General features: G+C 44.6%; 1 pseudogene; it reads right to left on the bottom strand.

Annotated features, from left to right (window-relative positions):
• Nucleotides 1-2,661: 2,661 nt before the first annotated feature.
• LOC119280109 lies at nt 2,662-6,026 on the bottom strand (annotated as a pseudogene).
• Nucleotides 6,027-8,963: the final 2,937 nt, after the last annotated feature.

Genomic DNA, 8,963 nt, shown 5'->3' with positions numbered 1-8,963 from the left:
TATAAATCTATCAAAAAAAGATTAATAAATGCAAAGAAAAAGTATTTAATTGCCAAGCTTGTATTGATGCACCGGTTGATGATTAGTTGTATTACACATAATATGCAATAAAGGATCCCCTTGACATAGCCCTTTCCTAGATTAGAAAACTGTTCGGCATCATCATTTACTTCAATGGAAACACTACCTTTCTAAACAAAGTTATCAACCCAAGCTCTCTCCAAATCAAAGAGAAACCCTTCATCTACCATGCATGCTTGTAGAACTGACCAACACACCTTGTCCTTTGCTTTCTCAAAATTGAACTTGAAAATAACTCCATCCAACTTCTTATTACATAACTTGGGTGGTCTCATGCAGAAAAAAAACCCTCCATATAATATACTAGCCTCGCAAAAAAGCTGTTTGTGTTGGCTATATGATATTTAAGAGCTGGGTCGATAACACAGTTAGAACTCCATATAGAGTACATACAAAGAAGAATTTAGGAATAGACTTGAATCAGTTGTTCGTGCCATAGAATCATCTAAATGAATAGCATTCCACTAATAGAATTAAATTATTATAATAGAACAGATGAAACAAATTGATATACACTAGTAGAAAACAAGGCTTTCGTTCGGGACAGATAAGTCCATTAGTCCCGGTTCAGTCATGAACCGGGACTAATGTGAGCATTGGTCCCGGTTCATGCGGCAAAGGCATTAGTCCCGGTTCATGTCAGAAAAAAATGTATAATATATAAAAATGTTCAGCATGAATATTCGCATCCGATTTTGATGGCCTATGGTCTATTTGCAAATTTTTATAATCCTCAAATTCTAAAAGGAAAAAAAGTTATGCTCAAATTTCAGTTTTTTTTTATTTTTGTTAAATCTGGTCAAACTACTTATTCAAGAAGTATTAGTGTTACTAAATAATTATTCAAGAATGTTAGTGTTACTAAATAATTATTTCAGTTTTTTGAATTTTGGTCAAATCTGATCAAACTATGGTCAAACTGTGGTCAAACTATGGTCAAACTGTGGTCAAACTACTTATTCAAGAAATATTAGTGTTACTAAATAATTATTGTTTTTTAGAACAATAATTTCAAACTCAAACAGTGAAATGTGTGACTTCATGCTCAAGCTAAATTCCGGAGGGTTAATAGGATTGACATCTTACTAATGTCAGGAAAACAACAAGTGCAGACTTAGAAACGAGGGAGAATAGAACCTGGAAGTTAAGCGTGCTCAGGTTGGAGTAGTGAGAGGATGGGTGACCGTCCGGGAAGTTAGATGATTTGAAATGATGAGGGGTGATTAGAGATTAGAGGTTAAATTAAGCAGTGATGAAGGGTGATTAGAGATTAGAGGTTAAAATAATTGAGAAATTTGAAAATAAAAAAAATTCAAAAAAATCATAAAATTTCCTTTAGTACCGGTTGATGTTACCAACCGGGACTAAAGGTGGACCTCCAGGCAGCGGCCACGTGGACGGCCTTTAGTCCCGGTTCGTGTAAGAACCGGGACTAAAGGCGGTTCCAGAACCGGGACTAAAGGCCCTTATGAACCGGGATAATAGGACCTTTTTCTACTAGTAATATAGAACATCAGGTTTATATATCAATCATTTGATTTTTTTGTGAAGATCCACCAAAAAAATATGAGTGCTCCTTCTTTGATATCTAACTATTAGCCGATTCATTTATGAATAATGATTTTAATTCAAGGTGTAACTAAGTAATTTTTTCAATTTTACAAAAATACTATGTTGGTTGATTAATGCAACTATACTATATTGTTTGATATGGGGGCTCGTGGATAGAGAGGTACCTCAATTTATGTATACAAGCAATGTATGTTTATGTTTATAGTTACATTGGTCAGCTAAAGTAGGACACGGATTTGTGGAACATGGTTCACAGGAACCCTTTATGAATAGTAAATTTGGAAGAAAAAAATAGTACAAAAATAATATAAAAAACTGTACTTTTTGAAACATACATGGTCGACTGGTATAATCGCGTACGAAGCTTCACGAAGAAATGACATCAATACTATTTTAGACAAAATCAAAGCAAAGCACTATTTGAAGGGATGCTAAGATTCCTAGGTGGCATTCTTTCATTGAAACATACATAGTCCACTGGTATACTCACATATGAAGTTTCTGCACTACCACATAACCCGGGTGACATTCCTTCACGAAACTTCATACGTGAATAGAATGATCGAAAAGTTTGATACCCCAACACTTCATATTCTTTTAGTTTTTTCGTACTTTTTTTGAATTTACTGTCCACACGGGAGCGCGTGAAAACATGTTCACCTTTGAATTTTTTTACTAGATATTGTCATTTATAGTTTCATACAAGCATATAGTATGGGAAAAATGGTTCAAATATTTATTAAAAAACATATAAAATATAAATACCGCATTTTTACTAGCATCAAGGAAATCTAGCAACTTTTCAATTGTGTTGGTCATCAGTTGATGCATACATTGGGCTTTCTAGCACATGATTCTTATTCCCAGTACATCCCGACTCAATATGTATCCATTGAATACTTTTATGGTATCAACTAAAAAAAGAATACATGTATATGGTATTACTTTGTTGATTTTTGGACTAAATCCTGAACTACAAAGGCTATGGCAACGAGAGTGTCACCGGCGCTAGGGGGCAATGTCCAATGTCAGCTCCTCCGATCGCAGGGCTTCCATGGTATGGGTGATGGACGGTCGTATGCTCGGGTCTTGGTGCACGCACAAGAGCCCGATGAGTAGCGTGTGTTCCATCTGTTGACGCACGACATTGGACTCGCCGCTTATCAGCCTCTCATCCGCGGCGTCAAGGATGGCATTCCTATGGTATGAACTCTTTACCCATTTGACAATGGAGGCCTATCATGGAGACACATTGTTGGATCCCTTCCAGAGACCATCTCTAGTAGGACAATGCCGAAACTGTGTATGTCTGACTGTCTATTCCGTTGGCTCGTGTCGAGGAACACTGGGTCTATATATCCATAAGTGCCTTGCAGAACATCGGTGGTCTGCGACCCAGTTTCATGGTGAACAAACCTTGCCAATCCAAAGTCACCTAACTTGGCACCGTATGAAGACCCAAGCAGCACGTTGCTGGACTTGATATCGCCGTGTACGATACATTGTTGGACTTGCTCACAATCTACATGGAGGTATTGCACTGCAGAGCCTAGGTCGAGGATGATCTCGTACCTGCTTGTCAAAGCATGTAACCATTCATTATGTATCAAGAAAAAACAATGTTGCATGCAATGATGTAAATGCTCTCGAGATGGAATTATAATGCGTACGATTGAGCAGCGAGAAGCCCCCCCCCCTCTCTCCCTCGCGTCGCCCTCTCGGGTGACTCGAGGGCCGAAAACCTAGCCCGCCGCCGCCGTCTCCTCCCCCGCCAACCCTCTCCTCGCCGCCGCCTGAGGCAGCCGCCGGCTTCGCCCGGGGCGCTGCTGATGAAGGTGGCGGCGGGGCCTCTCCTGCTGCCCTGCATCTCTCGCGGGGGGCCTCGGGACCCGGGGCGGCGGCCCCGGCGGGATTGGCGCCACCTGATCCTCGGCGCATGGTGGCGCAGGTGAGGGCCGGTGCCCCTCGGTCGTGTGGACGGTGAGGTACCCGGTGGATGCGAGCCAGGGCATGGCGGCGGCGGCTTCGGCTCTGCGGCTTCAGATCTGGCCGCCTCCCACCCTCTATGGCGGATTCGCAAGTCCTCCCCCCAGATCTGGCCGGCTCCGTCTTGGACGCCGGTTCTTCGCCGGGTGGGAGTGGGGACCGGAAGATTGCCAGGAGAAATCCCTAGCCGTCCTGCTGGCTGTGACGGCGGCGACGCCCGCGGGCGCCGCACACCTTCTTGGAGGCGCTGGTCAGGTATACCTTCCCCACCCCCTCCCCCTTGTACTCCCGGGTGAAAACCCCAACGCTGTTGGGCGGCGGCGACGCCATTGGCGCCGTATCCTTCTTGAAGGCGCTGCTTTGGGAGCAAGGTGGGAACTTGGTCTTCTCTGTGATGTGTGTGGTGGGTGTCGGCGGCAGCAGCAAACTCCAGCGGTGGTAGTGTCCCCCTCGTTCAGGCCATGTCCCTGGCTGCTGCTCCGTAGTTCATCCTGGCAGCTCTCCTCTTGAATTGCCCGAGTCTTTGGTTCTCGGTGATGCTCTGCTCTAGGTGTGAAGTCGACGACAGGTCGCGTCTGCCTAGTCCCAACAATGTGGATGCCATCGGTGCCACTCATCCAGGTTCTAGGGTGAACGTGTTCATTGTCGACAGTTCGGCGCCTTTCGAGCCAGGCGAGGAGGCAGGGGCCTCTTTCGACGATGGATCTGGATAGTGGTGTTTCCCGGCTGGTCCCAGGTGCTGTGGCAATGGCTGCCTCTCTCGGTCCTCTGATCTTCCCCTCCTTCGCCGGCATCCCCCTTCTCCTAGGCTTCGAGCGTGCAAGAGGCCTTGTCATCTTCAAGCTTGGTGCTTCATGTAGATTTCTTTTTTCAGTTTGTTGTATGTCTGGCATGTGAGCTGCTCCCGGCACCAATGTATCTTGCCGTGTTTTCTTTTTCCTGGTTTGTGTCGCGGTTGTTCTCCAGAGTTTGTAATCCTGGCCGGTTGATGGCTTTGTTAATTCAAAGCCGGGCTCTTCGCGAGCCTTCGTTCTAAAAAAATTATAATGCGTACCTCTTGGACCATGGTAACCAACTTTTGCCCCTGTGTAGGTGTTGATCGAGGCTACCTTGTGGCAAAAGCTCGTACACAAGGAAGACACGCGTGCACCTGTCGTCCCGCCACCAGCATATGAAATCAACCGGGTTCCTCTTACGATCGTGGCACCAGCCTATCAATTCGACTAGGTGCTTGTGCCTCAGGCCACTGGCAATCCTGAGTTCGTCCTCGAACGCCTTCCTCCCTTCGCCGGATGTTACTGGCGTGAATCTCTTTATCGCCACATGTCTATTTGTCAGTTGGCCCTGATAAACAGAGGCGGAACCTCCTTGCCCGAGCTTGTTCTCCTGTGAGAATTTGTTGGTTGCACCCGCCAGCTTATGGTAATTAAAATGTTACTCTATAATGCTTCTTTCTCGTGCGTAGCTGCCGTCGTCGGACGCCAACAAAGATGCACACAATCGCCAAAAAAGCGATAACTGGTCCAGTTGCCTCTGCTAGTAGTTTCCACGGAATCTTGGGGCGACGGATCCAAGGTGGAGTTGAATGACCAGGACATTATTTGGTGTTGCTCGACGGCTACGCCAGTAGCACCCGAGAAGCCAATGGCCACCGCACTAGGCAGCATCTGCCTCAGGTCAACACTTGTGTTGACACGGTAGGTCACGTCGACGATCTGGAGAACAGCAGCAAGGATTTTTGTGTCATTGCTGTAGCTGATGTGGCAAGTCATTGGGAGGCCCGATGTGAGGTTCTTTCCAGGCACGGCCACGTTGGTGTACGCCCGGGAGATGATGGAGTTGACGTCGATGCCCATGTGGCTGTCGCTGTTGTCAGACTCAACGTTCAAGAACGTGTCGAACTCAACCGCCACGACTCGGTTGTCGCCGGTCGCCACCGTGCCGACACTTTTGTTAAAGAGGCCGAGGTTCCTGCCGTTGTCGAGGGGATCGGGAATGCTCGTCGGAGGGTAATGGCCAAGGAAGAAAGTCATGCCATCGCCACTGAGTTCACTGTTTACCTTGATTTGGAAGGTGAAGGAGGTGGTGAATCGGGCGAGCTCCCCGGTGACAGCACCCCACAGCGGCACGGGCTGGGCGTACAACGCCCGGCCAACACTGTTCTGAATGTTTGGACTCCCGCCGGCTTTCGTCAGCTCGATCGTCTGAGACTGGGAGTCGTAGTATGCGTCGCCTTGGAAGCTGAAGTTTTGGGCGTCGTAGCCACCGGGCTGGGAAAAGTTGAAGCTAAAGGAAAGCGAGGTTGCATGTGGCAAGTGCAGAGAACATATCGAGTAGTAGAGTAGCATGAAGATCTGTATTCCGTGGGGAAAGCTCACAGCAGCCATTTGCTACGTTGTGTTTTTGGAAACTCATGACAGGACACGCATCATATAGAGCTTCTGACCTCGAAATATTCTGAGCTCGACGTCACATTGGACGCACTTCCTGTGTACAGGTCGCAATGACCTCTGGTTATGTCCGTTAAACAGAAAGATACATAAGCCAAACGACAAAGCCGCAACACCTTTCTGCGTTATCTCCTAGGTGAGAAAGAAAGGCACTATTTTCTGTCTGACCAAGCCGGAAGCATATGTTATTCCGACGACCAAGTATCCATCAGCACGCTAGCTAGCACGTTTGTGGCGTTTGTTTCTTTTTGTAATTCAAACGAGCGGGGTTACCCACGCATTTGCTCGGCTAGAAATAATCAGTATATAATTTCAAATGCAAAAATCTATATTTCATCGTTTGAAATATATATATTTAGTTTTAAAGTAAACATCATCTATATAATAATCAGTTTTTAAATTATGTATTGAGATAACTTACTTCATTCATAAGGTATGTTAAAACACGCATCATAAGGTATGTTAAAACATGAGTAGGAGAGGAGCATGAAGATCTGTATTCCATGGGGAAAGCTCACAGCAGCCATTTGCTACGTTCTGTTTGGAAGCTCGTGAACAAACACGCATCATATAGAACTTCTGGCCTTGAAATCTTCAAACGTTGCACGCACATCCTGAGTACAGGTTGCAATGGCCTCTGGTAATGTCCGTTAAACAGAAGGTATGAGCCAAAAGACAACGCCGCAACAGCTTTCTGCGCTATCTCCTAGTCCTAGGTATGCCGCGACGTCTCACAAACCACACGATGCCGCCGCGACCGTCGCCGCCATCGACTCATTCGCGACGCTAAGGGTCGTCTGGCTGCACCGCGCCTACGCGCCACCGGTACTCTCCACCGTCGAGCCGCAGTGCCTTCAGGTGTTCCCGCAGCAAGCGCTACTGCACGTTCGAGCAGGAGTAGTGGCAGCCTAGAAGCACTTTCCATTGCAGATGACGGGATCTGATTCATGTCCATAGAGTATACATCATGCACGCCATGGATGCACATGCATATGTGTGTAGTCTATAGTAACGTGTGTTGGATGCCGGATATACGTACTTTGTACGTCTACATGTCGAGTAGTACTAAAGCACGTAATCTGTCAAGCAATTCAGCGTACGTGCTTTGTATGTTGTATCTAGCTAGAATCGATCTGTCTTATGGTTAGCTAGCAAGCTATTGGGTACGTTGATGCATTGCCAATTGATTAATACAGATGGAGTTTATTTTTACAGGATTATGTCATAGAAGAACTGCCACCTTGCTTCGTCGTCGTCATCGTAACCCCATGGCCGAAAGTACTCGCACACGAACCGAGATTATGTCAAAGGAACTGCTAGCTTGCTTCTTCGTCGTCAACGTCGCCGCATGCCGGAAAGTACTCGCGTAGGAACAGGGCCAAGATGGTGAATCATGATCAGCGAGCTAGGACGACCCATGGGTCAGTATTGATTGGTGTAATCATATCTTTCTGCTAATGTATATTTATATATATCTTTCACTCCGACAGTTATCTTCTATTCTCCCACCACATAGAAGTGGAATCCATGTAAAATTGTGTGGGGATGATGATGTTGATTTAAGTGTTCTAGGAGATAGCTGCACACAAAACAAGTCGTGTAGGAGATGGATTGTGTCAATGTATATGCATGGTATACAATGTAGTATAGATGAAAATCTGAATACAAATGGTACTATGTGCATATCAGCATGTGATAAATTCACCTTTGGAACTTTGCTCTGATTTTCAAGTATATAATTTACCTCAGGTTATTTATTCTTATCATATTTATTCTTCTCATGTGGAAGGTCTGAACCAACCAGAAGTCTTATGTAGTTTTCCTCTACATTTAACACATACAAAATAGATTTCCCACCATGATAATGACCTGACCTGCTTTGACCATGACATACATTCAGAGAAAGTTGTATTGCAGAGCATCCTGATATATGCGCCTCTCGCAGTTTTGACCTATATAGGAATGGAGAAACTGTACTGAGGGGGAAAGCCTGGCCGCACAGACTAGATCATAAGATGAAAAATTAAGTCTAGCGTCAACCAATAGCAATAACAGTTTAGGCATGATCAATATTGTTCATGCCTACATAGTTTGGCTAGGAGTTTTTTCCACTTGAATGATCTGAATGTTGGGAACTAAAGTTAAATCTTATTGCAGACCAGATTCAGGATTATGTGTTGATTCCTTTATGTTTATTCTTTCAACAAAAGCACCAAGGTGATTATTACAACTGTTATAGTTACACTAACAGAACTACCCTAGCGGCGGAGGCAATTTTCAGTCGGGTGATTAGATATTTACGGCAGTGAATATTATTTGTACAGTTCACCATGCCAGATAGTTACTACACGCAGAGTATTATCTATGACAAGATGGAAATTTCTAAGATGAGAAATTAATGGCTGTATCAATGTGAATACTAGAAGAAAGGGCCTTCAGGTTTTCAATCACAATACCGAAATTAAAGCGTCTTCATCTTTTGACAACATAATTGTAAACATATGAGGTAATCCCAAGTGACAAACATTCGTGGTAAAGCCTACATTTTTTCTATTATAGTTGCACATAATGTCCGGACATTATGGTTAAATGTAATTGGCCTTATGAGCACAACAAACTAGATGATCTATAGCTCTCTGAAGTGCGACTATTTCCAGTTGTGCCACTCTATTATAAAAAAATCTTGCATGCATACTAGCATCTCCAGTTATCTGTATATGCCAGTTCTCTATAATCTTGGTCATTTGTCCTAAAGAAACTATTATTCTACTCACTGAGTCATTCGTTTCTTTCCTGACAAGTTGCTATCAATGGATTTCTAGGAAGTTGAGATGAGACATGGTTGAATTAATATATGGTCTTTTAGAGTTAGAA

Source organism: Triticum dicoccoides, chromosome 3B (assembly GCF_002162155.2).
Source record: "Triticum dicoccoides isolate Atlit2015 ecotype Zavitan chromosome 3B, WEW_v2.0, whole genome shotgun sequence".
NCBI classification, from domain to species: Eukaryota; Viridiplantae; Streptophyta; class Magnoliopsida; order Poales; family Poaceae; genus Triticum; species Triticum dicoccoides.
This window is presented reverse-complemented; position numbering and strand designations above follow the sequence as displayed.